Genomic DNA, 26,327 nt, shown 5'->3' with positions numbered 1-26,327 from the left:
TTAGTTCACAAGTACATTCAAATTCAGATCTAAAGTCTAGGTAGGCCTCACGTCCTGGCAGCACCCAGCATTTAAAAATGCCTTGATTATAGGTAGGGAATTAAATGTAGATAAGAAGTAGACACAAAAGAAGACTCCACAGAGCAATTATCAGGTGTCTTTATCAATTTTTGCATTTAAAAAATCAAGCAATTAGGGAACACAATGTTGCGACAATGTAACCCTATTTGCAAAATAGTACTAAATAAGTTTGTCGATGTAAGACATTTGCAAAGGCGCAAACAAAACACGCTGGAAAATGCAACTGAATCTGTTTTTGGAGGTTAGAATAGATGCAGGATCAAGTAGCTCAATGGGTAGGGTGTTTGATTAGAATTTAACAGGTTATAGGTTTGAATCCTGGGTATGATAGTTTGAGGTGTTATTTAATAAAGTATGTTTATATATTAGTCACACATGGCTTACTTGTACAAATGGCATGTCACCAGTTAGTGCTGACTGCTGATATGCCATTTACACAAACATGCCATGTGTGACTGTATATGCATTTAAGGAGGGCACCCCTGCAATACCACAAACCATTGAGTGTCAAGTATACTAGATATATCTTCATATCTCATGTGCTTTCTCTGAGATCAATCTTGTTATGCCCCTTCCCCACAAGGCATGCGCCTTTTGTCCATATTGCAAAAATGGGGGGGAGGGCATATAATTCTCTGTCACAGGGCACCAAAAAGTCTAGTTATGGCTCTGGTATGCATTATGTAATCTGGCAGACCATCTCTCCAACACTGGCTGGTTGGAATAGAAATCCGGTTATCTATGTGAGCAAATGACCATCAACGATTTACTCTCAAACACTAAAAAATGGACAAAAATGGTCCCCTAAACAAATTGGTTAAATTTTGGGTTTAACCAATTTGTGTAATGACCATTTTTGACCACTTTTCTAGTGTTTGGGAGCAAATGGTTAATTGACATTTGCTCCTATACATTACCAGATTTTCATTCCATCCATCCAGACTGGATAGATAGCCTGACAGATAATTGTGTAGTGTACGCCCAGGATAACTGTTAGTCATGCTTTATTTTATGGCGGCACATAAATGGGTGGACAGATCCAGGGCAAGCACTGCCCACTCATGCATAGTTGTCAACTGATGTGAAGTTCCAGGGGGCAATCTCAGTTATAAAGAGAAGTATCTGGAAATTGTCCCTAGTTAAAAAAAAAAAAAATTTGATCAACTCCATTTATTTAGTATGATATCCCAGGTGATAGGATGCCGGCAGTCAGAACAACATACTTTATTAAATAACACATCTCAAACTACCATACCCAGGATTCAAACCTATAACCTGTTGAATTCTAATCAAACACCCTACCTATTGAGCTATTTGATCCTGCATAAAAATTGTGAACATTATATGAAGCTATTGGTACTTTGCAAAAAAAAAGAATCAGCATTACAACGCAGCAGATCCATGCAGTTTGCAGCCACACACTACATGTATCTGCTCAGCCACAATGCTGATTATTTCTTCACAAAGTACAAGGTGAGCTCCAAACAGAATTCTCTAGCTTAGAATTATACCTTTCTTTGCCAAACCTAGAAGTCGGGCCCCCCACCCTGGGATCCCCCAGAGGGAGGCCTGCACCGTCATGCGGCAGGCTTGTCCGTTTTGGAAGCAGGCTGATGGGCAGCCCAGGATTGCTTCAGTCTGGGCTTGGCAGGTCTGGAAACATGAGCTTGCTTTGGGTATGCCTGACCTTGGGTACGCTTTACCTGGAGGATGAAAGGGCCAAGAAAAGTACTTTTAGCCTTCTGCGTGGTAGGAGTCATACTAGGTAGGCAAGCTGTTTTAGCAGTAGCCAGATCAGCTACAATCTTATTGAGGTCTTCTCCAAAAGGAGATTCAACTGAGGCAGCACAAGGGAACTCTCATCTGGGGACAACAACTGCAGGGAGAACACATATTTTCAGATGAACATGGTAGGGCAGAAGGCTGCCTAATACTGAAGCACCCCCAAACAACAAATCAAATGCAACTTACTTGACAGAGATGTGCCTGAGCAACGGCCCTCCCCAGCCCTATCCCAAATCATACTTATTTTGCATAGGAGATACCATGGTCATGAAGATTGTTCTCCCAGGGTTAGGTTCATTCATTGCATTCTGGGTATGCTGACCCCTGTGATTTCCCCAAATGTGGGAAACTCGACTGCATTATTTGTGGTAGTGGGGGACTGTGTTTGTGCTTTCCTCTGGTCAGCTCTGGTAAAAGTCAGATTTCTTTGTCTCAGATCTTCCTCTAGCCTTGTTCTTCTTTCGAGAGTTCCCTTGTGCTGCCTCAGTTGGATCTCCTTCACTTGACAGGGGGGTGCCCGAGCAGCGACCCTCCCCAGCTCTAGCCCAACTCCTACTTAGTTGCCAGGTGAGATACTATGATCATGAAGTTGCTTCTCCCAGGGCAAGGCTCACCCATTGCACTCTGGGTGTGCTGCCCCTGCGATTTCCCCAAATGTGGGAAACTTGACTGCATAATTTGAGTTTTCCCTGGTCGGCTCTCATGTAATTCAGATCTCTTTGTCTCAGGTCTCTCTCCAGCCTAGTTTGCTGTCTGGTTCTACTTCTTTTTTCTTGAGCCCCTCCCTTCTATACCCTTGTGCACTATCCTGACTTCTCCTCCCGTCTGCTTACTTTATGCCTCCCAATGCACAATGCAAACTACGGGTAGTGCTGCAGGGCCCACACCCTTTTACTTGCTTTACAGAGCAGCTCTGGAGCTGTTACAGTGCCCAGCTGCTGCAAGAAATCAGCTTGAATGCTTCAGGGGCTGGGGAATGGCCAACATGAGCCCCACACCGAAGGAGGGTGGGGGTGCTTAATGCGAACTAGGGGTCATCCAAGCACCACAAAAGGCCTCCATGCCCTGCACGCTCCTTTTCTCTTTTCATATGCAGACGAGGGTTGAAGCCAACTTTGACCCACTGCTTGGATGACATCACCATATTCAAATCCATCTGCTGCAGGCCATCCCCCAGGAATGCTTGCACTAGTTGTTGCATTTGGTTTGTTGTTTGGGGGTGCTTCAGTATTAGGCAGCCTTCTGCCACCCCATGTTCATCTGAAAATATGTGTTCTCCCTGCAGTTGTTGTCCCCAGATGAGAGTTCCCTTGTGCTGCCTCAGTTGAATCTCCTTTACTTGACAGAGATGTGCCTGAGCAGCGGCCCTCCCCAGCCCTATCCCAAATCAAAAAAACACAAAAACTACCCACACAGGTGTGACCCTCTGTAGGAAATCAGTAGCGCTGTCCCCACCATTTATCGGAGATAATCAATAAATAATTAAAAAATGGCTAATTACTATTAAATTTTAAAACATATAAATCATATTTTATTAACATATATTGCTGCAGCAAAATTGACATACATAAAAATGCATATTGTGTATAGTGGATGCCTTTAATGTAAATGCTCCACATACACAAATGTATATACTTAATTACGTTTATTCTCTGAGGCTTGGATTTTAATAAGCTGACTTCAAAATGTCCACATAGATTAATGATAGACCAATGAGCTCGGCATTTACGGACACTGCTTGCATGAGTATGTCCTTAATTAATTAATGTCCCGAAAAAGATGTGTGCACACATATATCACTTTGAATGGATAGTTACCATGGGCGATAAGTTTTTCATTCACCTCTTTAGAACAGTCTGTTTAGGACCGTCCCAATTGGAAAGACTCCCTCTGCTGGTGCTTGTCCATTTACTGCAGAATATCTGGAGACAATATCCACGGGAATCCGTCCACAGTGCTCCGGCTCCCTCTGCTGGTGGCTAACCGCAATTGCAGGTGGACTGGCTGTTTTGTCGGAGCCAGAAGCCGGTGATCGTGTAAAACAAGCAGGAGGTGATAGTCACTGCCAGTAGGTCCTTCGAAAACGCGTTTCTCCGCCTTCCCAGTGCGTTCAGCGGCTTCCTCAGTTCGAATGACCATCATCCCAATGAACACTTTATATAGCCCCACTTATTTGAAATTCCCGCGGCCATTCGCGCATGCGCACTCAAACGTGCGTTCCAAGCCTCAGTCTCATTACAAACTTTAAATAGACTCCAGTGGCCATTTTAGCTGGTTAAAACACACGATCCAAGCCTCATTATCACACCCGGAAGTTGCATCCATCGTTCTTATTAACAATATCAGAATCAAGCCTCGTTTTAAAACATAATTATCTACAACTTCATATTCAAATATACTGAACTCTAATGCAATTTGCTCAACAAGATTACGTCACTTAGTTTAATCATAATTAATTTATCATGATTACAAGTAATCCATGTCTTATTTGACAACATCAGTACAAATATGACCGTATTTAAGAACAATATTAATACTAGTCAACACATCCTATTTTATTAGCACAGGTGATAAATATATTAAATATACTGCTCAACAGTATCATTACTCGGAAATAAAAGGGGACTAATTTTGATTATAATTTGTACTTTATAATTTATAATTTAGATCCCCACACGCCATCTTGTGGTTCAAATACATAATTACATTAAGATCGAAAATGACATCATTATAACAAATACTTTTGTTAAGGAGGTAGATCAAAACCGATATTTACATTACAAAAGTAGTCATTTACAACGATGGAAGGATAATATACCGAAGGGCCAGTTCCTTCGGATAAAAAGGAATTGTTCCACCAAAGAAGGAGCAAGAGAACAAATGGAATCTCTCTATGGGGCGTTTCTTACGCAGGGGTATCCAATATCTGTTCTTGACCAGGCTTGGAAGGAGGTGGAAAATATGGAAAGAGACCATTTATTGGATACCACCAGCAAAAATACTAGAAAGAAAAATAACAAAATGACGGATAGGACAACAATGTTTGTAACTAAGTATAATACTAGTGCATACAAGATCAAGAGGATAATTAAGAAGAACTTTTCTATTCTCAAGTTGGATGAGATGTTGAACTCCAATGTAGTCCTTAGTGAACAGGTAATATTTCGGAAGTCAGATAGTCTGAAGTCCGCACTAGCTCCAAGTTTTTTTAGGAGACCTGGGGAAAAATCCATGGCTCCAGATGCCCAAGGGGGACAAATAGATACATGGATACCCAAACCGCCATTAGGGTTCCATAAGTGTGGTAGACTAAACTGTACAACATGCAAACACACAAAAAAGAAAACCACACAATTTGTCTCATCTGTATCGGGAGAGAAATTCAATATAAAAAGTTTTCTGAATTGTAGATCCATGTATGTTATCTACGTCTTACAGTGTGGTTGTGGAGCACAGTACGTGGGGCGCACCACTCGGGCACTTCACGTTAGGTTCATGGAGCATAAAAGACAGATAGATAAAAAAGTAGGAAACACCTACCTATACCGCCATATTTTGGAATGCAATGGAGGGAAAAGTGATAATCTACAAATCATGGCAATTGAACAAGTGGCGGTAACCAGTAGAGGAGGTGATAGGTATAAAAGGTTATGTAAGAAAGAGGCTTTCTGGATCTTTAGCCTAAAAACCTTGATCCCGCAGGGTCTGAATGATACGGTTGAGTTAAATAAAATCTAAGTTCAAATGTTTAATATTTATAATATAAATATTTGATTTTTATAAATATCATTCTTGACATATAATATATGGGGGGGTGGGATAGGATATGGTTCCTTATGATGCTGGATTAAGGAGATGGAGATAACAGGATTATGTATAACAATACGAAGGGGTGTAATTATGTATTTGAACCACAAGATGGCGTGTGGGGATCTAAATTATAAATTATAAAGTACAAATTATAATCAAAATTAGTCCCCTTTTATTTCCGAGTAATGATACTGTTGAGCAGTATATTTAATATATTTATCACCTGTGCTAATAAAATAGGATGTGTTGACTAGTATTAATATTGTTCTTAAATACGGTCATATTTGTACTGATGTTGTCAAATAAGACATGGATTACTTGTAATCATGATAAATTAATTATGATTAAACTAAGTGACGTAATCTTGTTGAGCAAATTGCATTAGAGTTCAGTATAATTGAATATGAAGTTGTAGATAATTATGTTTTAAAACGAGGCTTGATTCTGATATTGTTAATAAGAACGATGGATGCAACTTCCGGGTGTGATAATGAGGCTTGGATCGTGTGTTTTAACCAGCTAAAATGGCCGCTGGAGTCTATTTAAAGTTTGTAATGAGACTGAGGCTTGGAACGCACGTTTGAGTGCGCATGCGCGAATGGCCGCGGGAATTTCAAATAAGTGGGGCTATATAAAGTGTTCATTGGGATGATGGTCATTCGAACTGAGGAAGCCGCTGAACGCACTGGGAAGGCGGAGAAACGCGTTTTCGAAAGGACCTACTGGCAGTGACTATCACCTCCTGCTTGTTTTACACGATCACCGGCTTCTGGCTCCGACAAAACAGCCAGTCCACCTGCAATTGCGGTTAGCCACCAGCAGAGGGAGCCGGAGCACTGTGGACGGATTCCCGTGGATATTGTCTCCAGATATTCTGCAGTAAATGGACAAGCACCAGCAGAGGGAGTCTTTCCAATTGGGACGGTCCTAAACAGACTGTTCTAAAGAGGTGAATGAAAAACTTATCGCCCATGGTAACTATCCATTCAAAGTGATATATGTGTGCACACATCTTTTTCGGGACATTAATTAATTAAGGACATACTCATGCAAGCAGTGTCCGTAAATGCCGAGCTCATTGGTCTATCATTAATCTATGTGGACATTTTGAAGTCAGCTTATTAAAATCCAAGCCTCAGAGAATAAACGTAATTAAGTATATACATTTGTGTATGTGGAGCATTTACATTAAAGGCATCCACTATACACAATATGCATTTTTATGTATGTCAATTTTGCTGCAGCAATATATGTTAATAAAATATGATTTATATGTTTTAAAATTTAATAGTAATTAGCCATTTTTTAATTATTTATTGATTATCTCCGATAAATGGTGGGGACAGCGCTACTGATTTCCTACAGAGGGTCACACCTGTGTGGGTAGTTTTTGTGTTTTTTTGTTCAATATAGGGATTGCAATTATCCCTGTATCAGGAGCAGCAGTCTCCGCCATTGTCTAAAATCTCCTTGATCCAGCGGGTACTGGCGCCGGAGAGTGTATACTTCTGTCCACACAAGGTTGGTGTGTGGGCGGTTGTGTACACATCCAGTATCATTTATTCTTTGATTTGATTGTCTTAGGTAATTGCATCTCGGGCAGCAGGTAACTTGGGGAACCATTGATCTGGCAGCGCTTAAGTGCATAGCTGAACGATTGGAAAGACGCAATGTGTATTTAAGAGGGGGGGAAGATATACAAATTATGGAGAGGGATGAGAATTTGGAGGATATGCATGGTTTATTCAATAGACTAGAAAATCTATGTATAGAGGAAACAAGGCACTGGTGGGACCAGGTGTCCTTACAGAAATATTTAGATCAAGGTTTGATACCCAGGGGATTGAGGATTTTAAAGACCTCTACGTTTAAAGAGGACAAGCAGTTTTCAGAGGAATGGAATAAATTACTAGATAATTGTTCCATAAACCTTATGAAATTGCTTGTCAGATTTAGGGAAGACAAAGTTAGTGTGATACAGAAGGAAATTGAAAAGACCCAGGATTTGTTGAAATCTTTTTCTGAAGACAAAGGATTCAATGAAAGAGATCTGAGAGTAAATCGTAAGGTGGAGGATTTTGAAAAAACCTTAGTCTTCAGAAAAAACAACAAACTAAATCGGGATAAATTAGACTATCAAAAGGGAGAGGTTCACACTTACAATAGAAGGAGGGACAACATCTATGACCAAAAACCCTCTAAAAGGGAATTAGGACCCAGACAAAATCTTGAACATAGATTAGGTCATTACAGGGGACCAAGAACCCCAATTGATCGGAGAGATTCCAGGAGTTTTAGGAATCAGGATGAGGGGAATTGGGAACCAAATACCTATAGGAATAGGCATGATAATTTATTCCAACAAAATAGTGTCAAATCCCCAGCCCCATATTCCAAGTGGAGTAGAAGAGACTCTGGAAGGGATGATTGGGTAGATATGGGAGGGAAGAATAGGCAACAGTCGAACACCCATGGTGGCACAAATAATTTTTTGGAGGACAGCCACAGATTCCAAAACCGTCCACAAAGAAAGTACGAAGGAACAGGGTGGTCCGGAAAAAGGCAAAGAGAACAAGAGCCAGAGGAAAGAGAGGAAGAAAGAGTAGGTCAAGTAAAAAACATGAAATTAAAGTGAAGGGAAAAGGGGTTTTTAATTTGTCCTCAAAAAAGTTGGGTCCAGATCAACTGAGATTGCTTGAAAAGGGCTTAAACTTTGCTCCCGCCCAAAAACCCAACTTATTCGATCTATTCGTTGATCTTAATAGATATATCAGAACGCTAAGTAGAAAGCGATATTTCGCGATGAAAAATATGAAGAAAAAAGGTATTGAAGGTAATCCCATTATATTGGATCAGGATGACCAATTAATGGTTGATATATTAGAATCCTTGGCAGATGAATCAACGAATGAGTCAAATAAGGAGGACTATACTAAAATATTTGATGGTAATGGGACAAACAGATTTAAAAATAAGTCTGAGTTTTACCCGCTGACTTATAGAGGGCCCTATATTGAGAGCTTCTATAAGTCAACATTAGAACAATTTAGGGAGATGTGCCAAAAATCAGAGAAACAATCGTTAAAGGATAATTTGAGTACTAAGGAACGATCAGCACTTAAAATCTTGAGGGGGGATCCCTCCTTGACTATTAAACAAGCTGATAAAGGCGGTGGGATTGTGGTAATGGATACAGTGATGTACTTGGCGGAGGCCAATAGACAATTAAACAACGTCCACCTGTATTCAAGACTGACCCACAATCCCACCGCACAGTTTCAAAAGGAATTAAAAATCTTGCTAAATAGGGCAGTGGATTTAGGTGCTATATCCAGAGAAACTCAATGTTTTTTGTTTTCTGATAATCCGGTAATTCCCACGTATTATTGTCTTCCAAAAGTACATAAAACTTTAATTAACCCCCCGGGAAGACCCATTATTGCGGGGGTAGATTCATTGACCAGCAATTTATCTTTTTTTATAGACAGTTTTTTACAGGGTTATGTTGTCAAATTAAAATCACACATTAAGGACACTACACATTTTTTAAATTTAATTAAAAATATTAAATGGCAGTCAACTTATTGTTTTATCACATGTGATGTAGAATCATTATATTCTAACATTGAGCACCAGTTGGGGATTGAGGCAGTGGCATTTTATCTGTTAAGAGACCCTAATATAGGGGAAGAATTGCGGTGGTTGATTTTGGAGAGTATTAGATTTATACTCGAACATAATTATTTTATTTTTGATAAACGATATTATTTACAGACTAGGGGGACGGCCATGGGAACCAGGTTCGCTCCGAGTTTCGCCAACCTGTTTATGGGGCGGTTCGAGGAACAACATGTGTGGACCAGTGATCTCGGGGCGAGCCTGGTTCTTTATGGCCGTTTCATTGATGATTTATTTTTTATTTGGGAGGGGAGCACTGAATCAGCAGAAGAATTTGTTGCCAGTTTGAATTGCAATAATTATGGTTTGAAGTTTACGGGGTACTGCCACCCCACACAGGTCACTTTTTTGGATATAGCACTTAAGATCGAAAATGACATCATTATAACAAATACTTTTGTTAAGGAGGTAGATCAAAACCGATATTTACATTACAAAAGTAGTCATTTACAACGATGGAAGGATAATATACCGAAGGGCCAGTTCCTTCGGATAAAAAGGAATTGTTCCACCAAAGAAGGAGCAAGAGAACAAATGGAATCTCTCTATGGGGCGTTTCTTACGCAGGGGTATCCAATATCTGTTCTTGACCAGGCTTGGAAGGAGGTGGAAAATATGGAAAGAGACCATTTATTGGATACCACCAGCAAAAATACTAGAAAGAAAAATAACAAAATGACGGATAGGACAACAATGTTTGTAACTAAGTATAATACTAGTGCATACAAGATCAAGAGGATAATTAAGAAGAACTTTTCTATTCTCAAGTTGGATGAGATGTTGAACTCCAATGTAGTCCTTAGTGAACAGGTAATATTTCGGAAGTCAGATAGTCTGAAGTCCGCACTAGCTCCAAGTTTTTTTAGGAGACCTGGGGAAAAATCCATGGCTCCAGATGCCCAAGGGGGACAAATAGATACATGGATACCCAAACCGCCATTAGGGTTCCATAAGTGTGGTAGACTAAACTGTACAACATGCAAACACACAAAAAAGAAAACCACACAATTTGTCTCATCTGTATCGGGAGAGAAATTCAATATAAAAAGTTTTCTGAATTGTAGATCCATGTATGTTATCTACGTCTTACAGTGTGGTTGTGGAGCACAGTACGTGGGGCGCACCACTCGGGCACTTCACGTTAGGTTCATGGAGCATAAAAGACAGATAGATAAAAAAGTAGGAAACACCTACCTATACCGCCATATTTTGGAATGCAATGGAGGGAAAAGTGATAATCTACAAATCATGGCAATTGAACAAGTGGCGGTAACCAGTAGAGGAGGTGATAGGTATAAAAGGTTATGTAAGAAAGAGGCTTTCTGGATCTTTAGCCTAAAAACCTTGATCCCGCAGGGTCTGAATGATACGGTTGAGTTAAATAAAATCTAAGTTCAAATGTTTAATATTTATAATATAAATATTTGATTTTTATAAATATCATTCTTGACATATAATATATGGGGGGGTGGGATAGGATATGGTTCCTTATGATGCTGGATTAAGGAGATGGAGATAACAGGATTATGTATAACAATACGAAGGGGTGTAATTATGTATTTGAACCACAAGATGGCGTGTGGGGATCTAAATTATAAATTATAAAGTACAAATTATAATCAAAATTAGTCCCCTTTTATTTCCGAGTAATGATACTGTTGAGCAGTATATTTAATATATTTATCACCTGTGCTAATAAAATAGGATGTGTTGACTAGTATTAATATTGTTCTTAAATACGGTCATATTTGTACTGATGTTGTCAAATAAGACATGGATTACTTGTAATCATGATAAATTAATTATGATTAAACTAAGTGACGTAATCTTGTTGAGCAAATTGCATTAGAGTTCAGTATAATTGAATATGAAGTTGTAGATAATTATGTTTTAAAACGAGGCTTGATTCTGATATTGTTAATAAGAACGATGGATGCAACTTCCGGGTGTGATAATGAGGCTTGGATCGTGTGTTTTAACCAGCTAAAATGGCCGCTGGAGTCTATTTAAAGTTTGTAATGAGACTGAGGCTTGGAACGCACGTTTGAGTGCGCATGCGCGAATGGCAGCGGGAATTTCAAATAAGTGGGGCTATATAAAGTGTTCATTGGGATGATGGTCATTCGAACTGAGGAAGCCGCTGAACGCACTGGGAAGGCGGAGAAACGCGTTTTCGAAGGACCTACTGGCAGTGACTATCACCTCCTGCTTGTTTTACACGATCACCGGCTTCTGGCTCCGACAAAACAGCCAGTCCACCTGCAATTGCGGTTAGCCACCAGCAGAGGGAGCCGGAGCACTGTGGACGGATTCCCGTGGATATTGTCTCCAGATATTCTGCAGTAAATGGACAAGCACCAGCAGAGGGAGTCTTTCCAATTGGGACGGTCCTAAACAGACTGTTCTAAAGAGGTGAATGAAAAACTTATCGCCCATGGTAACTATCCATTCAAAGTGATATATGTGTGCACACATCTTTTTCGGGACATTAATTAATTAAGGACATACTCATGCAAGCAGTGTCCGTAAATGCCGAGCTCATTGGTCTATCATTAATCTATGTGGACATTTTGAAGTCAGCTTATTAAAATCCAAGCCTCAGAGAATAAACGTAATTAAGTATATACATTTGTGTATGTGGAGCATTTACATTAAAGGCATCCACTATACACAATATGCATTTTTATGTATGTCAATTTTGCTGCAGCAATATATGTTAATAAAATATGATTTATATGTTTTAAAATTTAATAGTAATTAGCCATTTTTTAATTATTTATTGATTATCTCCGATAAATGGTGGGGACAGCGCTACTGATTTCCTACAGAGGGTCACACCTGTGTGGGTAGTTTTTGTGTTTTTTTGTTCAATATAGGGATTGCAATTATCCCTGTATCAGGAGCAGCAGTCTCCGCCATTGTCTAAAATCTCCTTGATCCAGCGGGTACTGGCGCCGGAGAGTGTATACTTCTGTCCACACAAGGTTGGTGTGTGGGCGGTTGTGTACACATCCAGTATCATCTATCCCAAATCATACTTATTTTGCATAGGAGATACTATTGTCATGAAGATTGTTCTCCCAGGGTGAGGTTCATTCATTGCATTCTGGGTATGCTGACCCCTGTGATTTCCCCAAATGTGGGAAACTCGACTGCATTATTTGTGGTAGTGGTGGACTGTGTTTGTGCTTTCCTCTGGTCAGCTCTGGTAAAAGTCAGATTTCTTTATATCAGATCTTCCTCTAGCCTTGTTCTTCTTTTGAGAGTTCCCTTGTGCTGCCTCAGTTGGATCTCCTTCACTTGAAAGGTAGTGCCCGAGCAGCGACCCTCCCCAGCTCTAGCCCAACTCCTACTAACCTGCCAGGTGAGATACTATGATCATGAAGGTGCTTCTCCCAGGGCAAGGCTCACCCATTGCACTCTGGGTGTGCTGCCCCTTGCGATTTCCCCAAATGTGGGAAACTTGACTGCATAATTTGTGTTTCCCCTGGACGGCTCTCGTATAATTCAGATCTCTTTGTCTCAGGTCTCTCTCCAGCCTAGTATGCTGTCTGTTTCCACTTCTCTTTTCTTGAGCCCATCCCTTCTATAACCTTGTGCACTATCCTGACTTCTCCTCCTGTCTGCTTACTTTGTGCCTTCCAATGCACAATGCAAACTACAGGTAGTGCTGCAGGGCCCACACCCTTTTACTTGCCTTACAGAGCAGCTCTGGAGCTGTTACAGTACCCAGCTGCTGCAAGAAATCAGCTTGAATGCTTTAGGGGCTGGGGCATGGCCAACATGAGCCCCACACCGAAGGAGGGTGGGGTTGTTTATTGCGAACTAGGGGTCATCCAAGCGTCGCAAAAGGCCGCCATGCCCTGCATATCCCTTTTCTCTTTTCATGAGCAGACGAGGGATGAAGCCAACTTTGACCCACTGCTTGGATGACATCACTTGCTGCCTTTCCAATGAAGCAAGTTTAATTTAGTAATAGGTGAAAAACCATCCCTACAAAGGTGTTAATCAGATACTTGGCTTTGTGGACACTTTTCAGAGAACAAATTTGTTAGCATAAAAATAAAGCCAGAAAATGAAGAGCTGTTTAATCACTCAATTGGATTTTTCTGCAAGCGTATTTCTTTTTCTCTGCAACCCACTGCTAAGTTGTGCTTCCTAGCTGTTCTTTTATAAAATCACTTAATCAAATCTAACTCTGATTACATCAGAGAAGGCCAGGTACCCTACACCATAAGAGGGGGTTTGAAATTTTGACTTGTCTACTTAAAGATCACCAAAATCTGATAACAAGGTAAATTACGTCCCTGGGTAGGATTGAACCACCAACCTTTTGGTTAATAACCGAACACGCTAACTGATTGCGCCACAGAGACACATTGCAAAAGCATATACTGACAAAGGCTAATAAGCATTCATCTAGAACGTTTCCTAGAAAAACTTTAAAAAGTCAATAATCTGGAGAGTTTTTGTAAGATGTTTCTTCCATCAACCAATGAAGAAACACATTGGTACTTTCCCATGATGAGTGAGTGCTTCAGGATCTCTTGCACTTACATGTGCAGCAGAGTACTGCAATGGAAGCATGCTGGGCCCATAACCCAGAGGTAGGCAGATTGAAACTATCCTCTGCTATATGCATTTTTTTTTGTTAATTAAAGTAATTCAAAACTGGGATTGATATTTTTGCTCTTTTATTTTTACTTAAAGTACAATAACTTTTATTATTTTAATTTGTTTTAATAGTATATTGACAGTATTGTTTTCTTTCAAAAATCCACTTAATTTTCTTTACCCTATTATTCAAATGGTAATTGACAAAAACAAACTACATTGTCACCAGAAGAGCAATACAAAATGTACAAGTGATATATTAAAATCATCTTTCCAGCTTGAATTTCAATGATGCATTGGGGCAACGATTTTGTGAGAAACCTCTTCACCCTTAAATAAAGATTTTCTTAATTCCTTACCTGTGTGCTAATTAGATATCACCTTGTTTTCACATTAAACAGACTTCCACATGAGAAAGCAGCAAGGATGCAGTGGCGTTAATGTTTCCTGGTGTCAACCTGTATTATTTCAGTAGATATTGAAATGAGGATGCATCTTGCTGCCTTTCCAATGAAGCATGTTTAATTTAGTAATAGGTGAAAAACCATCCCTACAAAGGTGTTAATCAGATACTTGGCTTTGTGGACTCTTTTCAGAGAACAAATTTGTTAGCATAAAAATAAAGCCAGAAAATGAAGAGCTGTTTAATCACTCAATTGGATTTTTCTGCCAGCATATTTCTTTTTCTCTGCAACCCACTGCTAAATTGTGCTTCCTAGCTGTTCTTTTATAAAATCACTTAATCAAATCTAACTCTGATTACATCAGAGAAGGCCAGGTACCCTACACCATAAGAGGGGGTTTGAAATTTTGACTTGTCTACTTAAAGATCACCAAAATCTGATAACAAGGTAAATTACGTCCCTGGGTAGGATTGAACCACCAACCTTTTGGTTAATAACCGAACACGCTAACTGATTGCGCCACAGAGACACATTGCAAAAGCATATACTGACAAAGGCTAATAAGCATTCATCTAGAACGTTTCCTAGAAAAACTTTAAAAAGTCAATAATCTGGAGAGTTTTTGTAAGATGTTTCTTCCATCAACCAATGAAGAAACACATTGGTACTTTCCCATGATGAGTGAGTGCTTCAGGATCTCTTGCACTTACATGTGCAGCAGAGTACTGCAATGGAAGCATGCTGGGCCCATAACCCAGAGGTAGGCAGATTGAAACTATCCTCTGCTATATGCATTTTTTTTTGTTAATTAAAGTAATTCAAAACTGGGATTGATATTTTTGCTCTTTTATTTTTACTTAAAGTACAATAACTTTTATTATTTTAATTTGTTTTAATAGTATATTGACAGTATTGTTTTCTTTCAAAAATCCACTTAATTTTCTTTACCCTATTATTCAAATGGTAATTGACAAAAACAAACTACATTGTCACCAGAAGAGCAATACAAAATGTACAAGTGATATATTAAAATCATCTTTCCAGCTTGAATTTCAATGATGCATTGGGGCAACGATTTTGTGAGAAACCTCTTCACCCTTAAATAAAGATTTTCTTAATTCCTTACCTGTGTGCTAATTAGATATCACCTTGTTTTCACATTAAACAGACTTCCACATGAGAAAGCAGCAAGGATGCAGTGGCGTTAATGTTTCCTGGTGTCAACCTGTATTATTTCAGTAGATATTGAAATGAGGATGCATCTTGCTGCCTTTCCAATGAAGCATGTTTAATTTAGTAATAGGTGAAAAACCATCCCTACAAAGGTGTTAATCAGATACTTGGCTTTGTGGACTCTTTTCAGAGAACAAATTTGTTAGCATAAAAATAAAGCCAGAAAATGAAGAGCTGTTTAATCACTCAATTGGATTTTTCTGCCAGCATATTTCTTTTTCTCTGCAACCCACTGCTAAATTGTGCTTCCTAGCTGTTTTTTTTATAAAATCACTTAATCAAATCTAACTGATTACATCAGAGTAGGCCAGGTACCCTACACCATAAGAGAGGGTTATGAAATTTTGACTTGTCTACTTAAATATCACCAAAATCTGATCACAAGGTCAATTACGTCCCTGGGTGGGATTGAACCACCAACTTTTTGGTTAATAGCCGTACACACTAACTGATTGCGCTACAGCGACACTTTGTGAAAGTACATACTGACAAAGGCTAATAAGCATTCATCTAGAACGTTTCCTAGAAAAACTTTAAATAGTCAATAATCTGGAGAGTTTTTGTAAGATGTTTCTTCCATCAACCAATGAAGAAACACATTGGTACTTTCCCATGATGAGTGAGTGCTTCAGGATCTCTTGCACTTACATGTGCAGCAGAGTACTGTAATGGAAGCATGCTGGGTCCATAACCCAGAGGTAGGCAGATTGAAATTATCCTCTGCTATATGCATTTTTTTTTTGTTAATTAAAGTAATCCAAAACTGGGATTGATATTTTTGCTCTTTTTATTTTACTTAAAGTACAATAACTTTTACCTTTTTAATTTGTTTTAATAGTATATAGACAGTATTGTTTTCTTTCAAAAATCCACTTAATTTTCTTTACCCGATTATTAAAATGGTAATTGACAAAAACAAACTACATTGTCACCAGAAGAGCAATACAAAATGTACAAGTGATATATTAAAATCATCTTTCCAGCTTGAATTTCAATGATGCATTGGGGCAACGATTTTGTGAGAAACATCTTACCCTTAAATAAAGATTTTCTTAATTCCTTACCTGTGTGCTAATTAGATATCACCTTTTTTTCACATTAAACAGACTTCCACATGAGAAAGCAGCAAGGATGCAGTGGCGTTAATGTTTCCTGGTGTCAACCTGTATTATTTCAGTAGATATTGAAATGAGGATGCATCTTGCTGCCTTTCCAATGAAGCAAGTTTAATTTAGTAATAGGTGAAAAACCATCCCTACAAAGATGTTAATCCGATACTTGGCTTTGTGGACACTTTTCAGAGAATAAATTAGTTAGCATAAAAATAAAGCCAGAAAATGAAGAGCTGTTTAATCACTCAATTGGATTTTTCTGCCAGCATATTTCATTTTCTCTGCAAACCACTGCTAAATTGTGCTTCCTAGCTGTTTTTTGATAAAATCACTTAATCAAATCTAACTCTGATTACATCAGAGTAGGCCAGGTACCCTACACCATAAGAGGGGGTTTGAAATTTTGACTTGTCTACTTAAAGATCACCAAAATCTGATGACAAGGTCAATAACATCCCTGGGTGGGATTGAACCACCAACCCTTTGGTTAATAACCAAACACACTAACCGATTGCACCACAGAGACACTTTGCAAAAGTACATACTGACAAAGGCTAATAAGCATTCATCTAGAACGTTTCCTAGAAAACTTTAAAAAGTCAATAATCTGGAGAGTTTTTGTAAGATGTTTCTTCCATCAACCAATGAAGAAACACATTGGTACTTTCCCATGATGAGTGAGTGCTTCAGAATCTCTTGCACTTACATGTGCAGCAGAGTACTGCAATGGAAGCATGCTGGGCCCCTTAACCCAGAGGTAGGCAGATTGAAACTATCCTCTGCTATATGCATTTTTTTTTTTGTTAATTAAAGTAATCCAAAACTGGGATTGATATTTTTGCTCTTTTATTTTTACTTAAAGTACAATAACTTTTACCATTTTAATTTGTTTTAATAGTATATTGACAGTATTGTTTTCTTTCAAAAATCCACTTAATTTTCTTTACCCTATTATTAAAATGGTAATTGACAAAAACAAACTACATTGTCACCAGAAGAGCAATACAAAATGTACAAGTGATATATTAAAATCATCTTTCCAGCTTGAATTTCAATGATGCATTGGGGCAACGATTTTGTGAGAAACATCTTCACCCTTAAATAAAGATTTTCTTAATTCCTTACCTGTGTGCTAATTAGATATCACCTTGTTTTCACATTAAACAGACTTCCACATGAGAAAGCAGCAAGGATGCAGTGGCGTTAATGTTTCCTGGTGTCAACCTGTATTATTTCAGTAGATATTGAAATGAGGATGCATCTTGCTGCCTTTCCAATAAAGCAAGTTTAATTTAGCAATAGGTGAAAAACCATCCCTACAAAGATGTTAATCAGATACTTGGCTTTGTGGACACTTTTCAGAGAACAAATTTGTTAGCATAAAAATAAAGCCAGAAAATGAAGAGCTGTTTAATCACTCAATTGGATTTTTTTGCCAGCATATTTCTTTTTCTCTGCAAACCGCTGCTAAATTGTGCTTCCTAGCTGTTTTTATAAAATCACTGAATCAAATCTAACTCTGATTACATCAGAGAAGGCCAGGTACCCTACACCATAACAGGGGTTTTTGAAATTTTGACTTGTCTACTTAAAGATCACCAAAATCTGATAACAAGGTCAATTACATCCCTGGGTGGGATTGAACCACCAACCTTTTGGTTAATAGCCGTACACACTAACTGATTGCGCCACAGCGACACTTTGCAAAAGTACATACTGACAAAGGCTAATAAGCATTCATCTAGAACGTTTCCTAGAAAAACTTTAAATAGTCAATAATCTGGAGAGTTTTTGTAAGATGTTTCTTCCATCAACCAATGAAGAAACACATTGGTACTTTCCCATGATGAGTGAGTACTTCAGGATCTCTTGCAATTACATGTGCAGCAGAGTACTGTAATGGAAGCATGCTGGGTCCATAGCCCAGAGGTAGGCAGATTGAAACTATCCTCTGCTATATGCGTTTTTTTTTGTTAATTAAAGTAATCCAAAACTGGGATTGATATTTTTGCTCTTTTATTTTTACTTAAAGTACAATAACTTTTACCATTTTCATTTGTTTTAATAGTATATTGACAGTATTGTTTTCTTTCAAAAATCCACTTAATTTTCTTTACCCGATTATTAAAATGGTAATTGACAAAAACAAACTACATTGTCACCAGAAGAGCAATACAAAATGTACAAGTGATATATTAAAATCATCTTTCCAGCTTGAATTTCAATGATGCATTGGGGCAACGATTTTGTGAGAAACATCTTCACCCTTAAATAAAGATTTTCTTAATTCCTTACCTGTGTGCTAATTAGATATCACCTTGTTTTCACATTAAACAGACTTCCACATGAGAAAGCAGCAAGGATGCAGTGGCGTTAATGTTTCCTGGTGTCAACCTGTATTATTTCAGTAGATATTCAAATGAGGATGCATCTTGCTGCCTTTCCAATGAAGCAAGTTTAATTTAGTAATAGGTGAAAAACCATCCCTACAAATGTGTTAATCAGAAACTTGGCTTTGTGGACACTTTTCAGAGAACAAATTTGTTAGCATAAAAATAAAGCCAGAAAATGAAGAGCTGTTTAATCACTCAATTGGATTTTTTTGCCAGCATATTTCTTTTTCTCAGCAACCCACTGCTAAATTGTGCTTCCTAGCTGTTTTTATAAAATCACTGAATCAAATCTAACTCTGATTACATCAGAGAAGGCCAGGTACCCTACACCATAAGAGGGGGTTTGAAATTTTGACTTGTCTACATAAAGATCACCAAAATCTGATAACAAGGTCAATTACATCCCTGGGTGGGATTGAACCACCAACCTTTTGGTTAATAGCCTTACACAGTAACTGATTGCGCCACAGCAACACTTTGCAAAAGTCCATACTGACAAAGGCTAATAAGCATTCATCTAGAACGATTCCTAGAAACATTTTAAAAAGTCAATAATGTGGAGAGTTTTTGTAAGATGTTTCTTCCATCAACCAATGAAGAAACACATTGGTACTTTCCCATGATGAGTGAGTGCTTCAGGATCTCTTGCACTTACATGTGCAGCAGAGTACTGTAATGGAAGCATGCTGGGTCCATAACCCAGAGGTAGGCAGATTGAAACTATCCTCTGCTATATGCATTTTTTTTTGTTAATTAAAGTAATCCAAAACTGGGATTGATATTTTTGCTCTTTTATTTTTACTTAAAGTACAATAACTTTTACCATTTTAATTTGTTTTAATAGTATATTGACAGTATTGTTTTCTTTCAAAAATCCAATTAATTTTCTACACCCGATTATTAAAATGGTAATTGACAAAAACAAACTACATTGTCACCAGAAGAGCAATACAAAATGTACAAATGATATATTAAAATCATCTTTCCAGCTTGAATTTAAATGATGCATTGGGGCAACGATTTTGTGAGAAACATCTTCACCCTTAAATAAAGATTTTCTTAATTCCTTACCTGTGTGCTAATTAGATATCACCTTGTTTTCACATTAAACAGACTTCCACATGAGAAAGCAGCAAGGATGCAGTGGCGTTAATGTTTCCTGGTGTCAACCTGTATTATTTCAGTAGATATTGAAATGAGGATGCATCTTGTTGCCTTTCCAATGAAGCAAGTTTAATTTAGTAATAAGTGAAAAACCATCCCTACAAAGATGTTAATCAGATACTTGGCTTTGTGGACACTTTTCAGAGAACAAATTTGTTAGCATAAAAATAAAGCCAGAAAATGAAGAGCTATTTAATCACTCAATTGGATTTTTTTGCCAGCATATTTCTTTTTCTCTGCAACCCACTGCTAAATTGTGCTTCCTAGCTGTTTTTATAAAATCACTGAATCAAATCTAACTCTGATTACATCAGAGAAGGCCAGGTACCCTACACCATAACAGGGGTTTTCGAAATTTTGACTTGTCTACATAAAGATCACCAAAATCTGATAACGAGGTCAATTACGTCCCTGGGTGGGATTGAACCACCAACCTTTTGGTTAATAGCCTTACACAGTAACTGATTGCACCACAGCAACACTTTGCAAAAGTCCATACTGACAAAGGCTAATAAGCATTCATCTAGAACGATTCCTAGAAACATTTTAAAAAGTCAATAATGTGGAGAGTTTTTGTAAGATGTTTCTTCCATCAACCAATGAAGAAACACATTGGTACTTTCCCATGATGAGTGAGTGCTTCAGGATCTCTTGCACTTACATGTGCAGCAGAGTACTGTAATGGAAGCATGCTGGGTCCATAACCCAGAGGTAGGCAGATTGAAACTATCCTCTGCTATATGCATTTTTTTTTTGTTAATTAAAGTAATCCAAAACTGGGATTGATATTTTTGCTCTTTTATTTTTACTTAAAGTACAATAACTTTTACCATTTTAATTTGTTTTAATAGTATATTGACAATATTGTTTTCTTTCAAAAATCCACTTAATTTTCTTTACCCGATTATTAAAATGGTAATTGACAAAAACAAACTACATTATCACCAGAAGAGCAATATAAAATGTTCAAGTAATATATTAAAATCATCTTTCCAGCTTGGATTTCAATGATGCATTGGGGCAACGATTTTGTGAGAAACATCTTCACCCTTAAATAAAGATTTTCTTAATTCCTTACCTGTGTGCTAATTAGATATCACCTTGTTTTCACATTAAACAGACTTCCACATGAGAAAACAGCAAAGATGCAGTGGCGTTAATGTTTCATGGTGTCAACCTGTATTATTTCCGTAGATATTGAAATGAGGATGCATCTTGCTGCCTTTCCAATGAAGCAAGTTTAATTTAGTAATAGGTGAAAAACCATCCCTACAAAGATGTTAATCAGATACTTGGCTTTGTGGACACTTTTCAGAGAACAAATTTGTTATCATAAAAATAAAGCCAGAAAATGAAGAGCTGTTTAATCACTCAATTGGATTTTTCTGCCAGCATTTTTCTTTTTCTCTGCAACTCACTGCTAAATTGTGCTTCCTAGCTGTTTTTTTTATAAAATCACTTAATCAAATCTAACTCTGATTACATCAGAGAAGGCCAGGTACCCTACACCATAAGAGGGGGTTTGCAATTTTGACTTGTCTACTTAAATATCACCAAAATCTGATCACAAGGTCAATCACGTCCCTGGGTGGGATTGAACCACCAACCTTTTGATTAATAGCTGAACACACTAACCGATTGCGCCACAGAGACACTTTGCAAAAAGTAAATACTGACAAAGACTAATAAGCATTCATCTAGAACGTTTCCTAGAAAAACTTTAAAAAGTCAATAATCTGGAGAGTTTTTGTAAGATGTTTCTTCCAGCAACCAATGAAGAAACACATTGGTACTTTCGCATGATGAGTGAGTGCTTCAGGATCTCTTGCACTTACATGTGCAGCAGAGTACTGTAATGGAAGCATGCTGGGTCCATAACCCAGAGGTAGGCAGATTGAAACTATCCTTTGCTATATGCATATTTTTTTGTTCATTAAAGTAATCCAAAACTGGGATTGATATTTTAGCTTTTATTTTTACTTAAAGTACAATAACTTTTACCATTTTAATTTGTTTTAATAGTATATTGACAGTATTGTTTTCTTTCAAAAATCCACTTAATTTTCTTTACCCTATTATTAAAATGGTAATTGACAAAAACAAACTACATTGTCACCAGAAGAGCAATACAAAATGTACAAGTGATATATTAAAATCATCTTTCCAGCTTGAATTTCAATGATGCATTGGGGCAACGATTTTGTGAGAAACATCTTCACCCTTAAATAAAGATTTTCTTAATTCCTTACCTGTGTGCTAATTAGATATCACCTTGTTTTCACATTAAACAGACTTCCACATGAGAAAGCAGCAAGGATGCAGTGGCGTTAATGTTTCCTGGTGTCAACCTGTATTATTTCAGTAGATATTGAAATGAGGATGCATCTTGCTGCCTTTCCAATGAAGCAAGTTTAATTTAGTAATAGGTGAAAAACCATCCCTACAAAGATGTTAATCAGATATTTGGCTTTGTGGACACTTTTCAGAGAACAAATTTGTTAGCATAAAAGTAAAGCCAGAAAATGAAGAGCTGTTTAATCACTCAATTGGATTTTTTTGCCAGCATATTTCTTTTTCTCTGCAAACCACTGCTAAATTGTGCTTCCTAGCTGTTTTTATAAAATCACTGAATCAAATCTAACTCTGATTACATCAGAGAAGGCCAGGTACCCTACACCATAAGAGGGGTTTTTGAAATTTTGACTTGTCTACTTAAAGATCACCAAAATCTGATAACAAGGTCAATTACGTCCCTGGGTGGGATTGAACCACCAACCTTTTGGTTAATAGCCTTACACACTAACTGATTGCGCCACAGCGACACTTTGCAAAAGTACATACTGACAAAGGCTGATAAGCATTCATCTAGAACGTTTCCAAGAAAAACTTTAAATAGTCAATAATCTGGAGAGTTTTTGTAAGATGTTTCTTCCATCAACCAATGAAGAAACACATTGGTACTTTCCCATGATGAGTGAGTGCTTCAGGATCTCTTGCAATTACATGTGCAGCAGAGTACTGTAATGGAAGCATGCTGGGTCCATAGCCCAGAGGTAGGCAGATTGAAACTATCCTCTGCTATATGCATTTTTTTTTGTTAATTAAAGTAATCCAAAACTGGGATTGATATTTTTGCTCTTTTATTTTTACTTAAAGTACAATAACTTTTACCATTTTAATTTGTTTTAATAGTATATTGACAGTATTGTTTTCTTTCAAAAATCCACTTAATTTTCTTTACCCGATTATTAAAATGGTAATTGACAAAAATAAACTGATGAGGATACTACTGCAGTCTTTGTTTCGTCTGTACCCGCTGAAAGAGCAGCAAAAGTTGGAGATCTTGATGGGACAGTTGAAAGGGCTTGCACTTAGAGAGGTTACTTCCTGGCCTACTGAAGAGAAGAAGACTGTGGACCAGATCCTCAACAGGCTTGCTACCACATTTGACACAAGGACAGTGTCAGAACTTAAAATGCACTTCTTTGCTCGAAAGCAACAACCAGGAGAGTCACTACGGGGCTATGCCCTCAGCTTTCAGGAAGCACTCAGAGATGTTCAGCAAGCAGACCCTGAGGAAGTGCATGACAAAGAGAAAATGTTATTGGACCAGTTCACTGAAGTTGCAAGGGGCGAATTTGTAAAAACTCAGCTGCGACTATTGAGATTGCAGAAGCCTGGAAGCACATTCCTGGATTTTAAAGAGGCTGCGATTAAAGTTCTAGGCTCCAGTCTTACTTCAGGGGCTGTTCCACAAGAGTCTATTCCAGAGATGCCACGGTATCAAGAGAATTCTGATGCCCAGGAGTCAAGTTTTAAAGGAGCTACTTACCCACCTACAGTAAAAGGAGTGACAGTGCCATGTTCAAAGACATGCATATTTGACTCTTCTAGTGAGTTACGAAGTCTGCTGGCTGAACTGACACGTGGTGTGACAGAGATGCGCAGAGACCTGCAGATTCTGAAGAGACAGCAGGCACTGCTCCATGAAGAAATGGAATGGTGCCAGGAGAGGAGACCACTGAACAGTTCCCAATGGGACCTACATAGAAACAGGGAGACACTTTTTTCCAACCACTTTGCCTCCCAAAGGCGACCCATTTTTCAAAGCTGTGAAGGAAGCGGACAAATTAAGAGAGAATTTGAGCAGCCAGATCATTTAAACTCCAAATTCATGTGGTTAACCCGTTATGTTAGCCAATGCCCGGTGGTTCAAGTTTGCATCAATGGAGTCTCAATGCCCGCTCTCTTAGACACTGGATCACAAGTGACCACAATACAAGCAACACAGTTTGAGCAGCATTGGACTGAGGAACAGATGTTTCCGTCAACTTCCACATTGATAAACCCGATTGCAAGCAATGGGCACTGCATCCCTTGCAAAGGATACTGGGAAGCTGAAATTCAAATCGGACGAACAGTGCTACCACAGCAAGGCTTCATCATCACCACTGCCCAAGATGATGGATTGCCTCCAGTGATAGTGGGCATGAATGTGTTGCGGAACTGCTGTGAGGAGCTCGTAGCAGCACTCCAAGGAGAGTTTCAAACTGACAAGCTCCAGGAGAAACAAGGCCTTCAACCTGGGATAGCCAAACAAAAGGGAAGAATGATAACAGAATTATCTGTAAGAGAGGAACATGAAAAAAATAAGGCCAGCCAAATAATGATAGAAATGCCCATCTCCAGTGTCCAGATTATCCGAAAGAATGCTTCAATGTTAGGCATGAATAATATAGCATCCAGTTCTAGAAACTGTGAGCAACCTATTCAAGGAACCAGTTTTGACCACCTGCAAGATAAAAGTCAGATGATAAGACACCTCAAAGCCTTACTGAAGATTGGGAAATACCTGACCAAGCGACAAAGGCAAGAATCCTCGCCAGAACTCCTGAAGTTGTTGAGACAGCGAGAAAGGCTGTTTGAAGAGAAAGGACAGTTGGTTCGATGTAGTGTGGATCCTAATACTCATTATAGGATCAGTCAACTTGTAATTCCAAGACAAAGTGCTTGTTATGTGCTTGAAGAATATCACGACAAGTCAGGTCACCCTGGGTGCAAAAGGATGGAAACAAGCATCTGGAAAAAGTTCTTTTGGGTTGAAATGAGGGAAGACATCAAGAGATGGTGCCGAAACTGTCCAACCTGTTCTGTAAGAAGAACCTTGCTGCCTCTTTCTCTCCAGAATCCATTGTCCCAAACCAGCTGTGATACTGAATCCCAAGATGGAATGGAAGAGGCTCATAAAATGTATTTACAGCAGACTAAGGTGGTTTGTCACCGACAAGGAGGCAAGAAGACTAGGGCTTGCAAAACAGAAAACCACCATAGTCAGCTGCAGTTTTGTACAGCATGTCCCAAAGACAGTTTAGAAAGAGTTCAATACTCATCCATGGCAGGGGGGTTGAGGTTTCCTAGACAAACTTTTCAAGACCATATACTGTCCAGATTTCAACCGATTGCTCCAGGAGCATGTGTTAATGTACTATAGCACAAAAGGAATTATACCTATCAGATACTGATGTTAAAAATGTTGATAAATGTTAATGTTTCAGACATAATCTGTGTTCACTAATGAATGTGACTGGATATAGTGAGAAGTTTATATAGGGATAAAACCAAAATGCGTGAGGACACGCATGTTTTGGGGGGGGGCACGTGTGATATCCCATAACAACAAGGACATTTTTGACAACAGTGTAGTTGCCTGTGCCATTTTAAATAAAGTTTATTTAAAAGAAAATTGAACAGCAGTTTGAGAAGTCAGTTGGAGCCATGGTGAGGAAAGAGCTGGCGACGCCATTACGCAGAGATGAGCAGCTGAGAGAGGGGAGACAAATAAGCAGAAAATTGCATGAGAGAGTAAGCAGTAGTGCAAAATACAGCAGTGGAAGTGCAGCAATTAACAAGTAAGAACGCCATGACACTCTCAGCCAAGAGAGTGCACAGCAAGTGTCAGAGACAGGAGAGTATAAAGCCTTTATACCAATGCTGACTGGCCTACATCTGAGGGGAAACTGCCTCAGAAACATCTATTGACTGGGTGAGATAAA

At 38.5% G+C, this 26,327-nt stretch overlaps 4 non-coding genes across 4 annotated transcripts; all 4 read left to right on the top strand.

Annotated features, from left to right (window-relative positions):
* The first annotated feature begins 2,102 nt into the window (after positions 1–2,102).
* Positions 2,103–2,266, top strand: LOC135026673 (U1 spliceosomal RNA). The gene has a single exon (XR_010223270.1). It is a non-coding gene; the product is annotated as a U1 spliceosomal RNA (small nuclear RNA).
* A 152-nt stretch (positions 2,267–2,418) lies between these two features.
* Positions 2,419–2,581, top strand: LOC135026588 (U1 spliceosomal RNA). Its single transcript, XR_010223194.1, has one exon. It is a non-coding gene; the product is annotated as a U1 spliceosomal RNA (small nuclear RNA).
* Positions 2,582–12,388: 9,807 nt separating this feature from the next.
* On the top strand, positions 12,389–12,552 carry LOC135026689 (U1 spliceosomal RNA). The gene has a single exon (XR_010223285.1). It is a non-coding gene; the product is annotated as a U1 spliceosomal RNA (small nuclear RNA).
* A 151-nt stretch (positions 12,553–12,703) lies between these two features.
* On the top strand, positions 12,704–12,867 carry LOC135026507 (U1 spliceosomal RNA). The gene has a single exon (XR_010223124.1). It is a non-coding gene; the product is annotated as a U1 spliceosomal RNA (small nuclear RNA).
* The last annotated feature ends 13,460 nt before the right edge of the window (positions 12,868–26,327 follow it).

Source organism: Pseudophryne corroboree, unplaced genomic scaffold, assembly GCF_028390025.1.
Source record: "Pseudophryne corroboree isolate aPseCor3 unplaced genomic scaffold, aPseCor3.hap2 scaffold_445, whole genome shotgun sequence".
Classification (NCBI taxonomy): domain Eukaryota; kingdom Metazoa; phylum Chordata; class Amphibia; order Anura; family Myobatrachidae; genus Pseudophryne; species Pseudophryne corroboree.
This window is presented reverse-complemented; position numbering and strand designations above follow the sequence as displayed.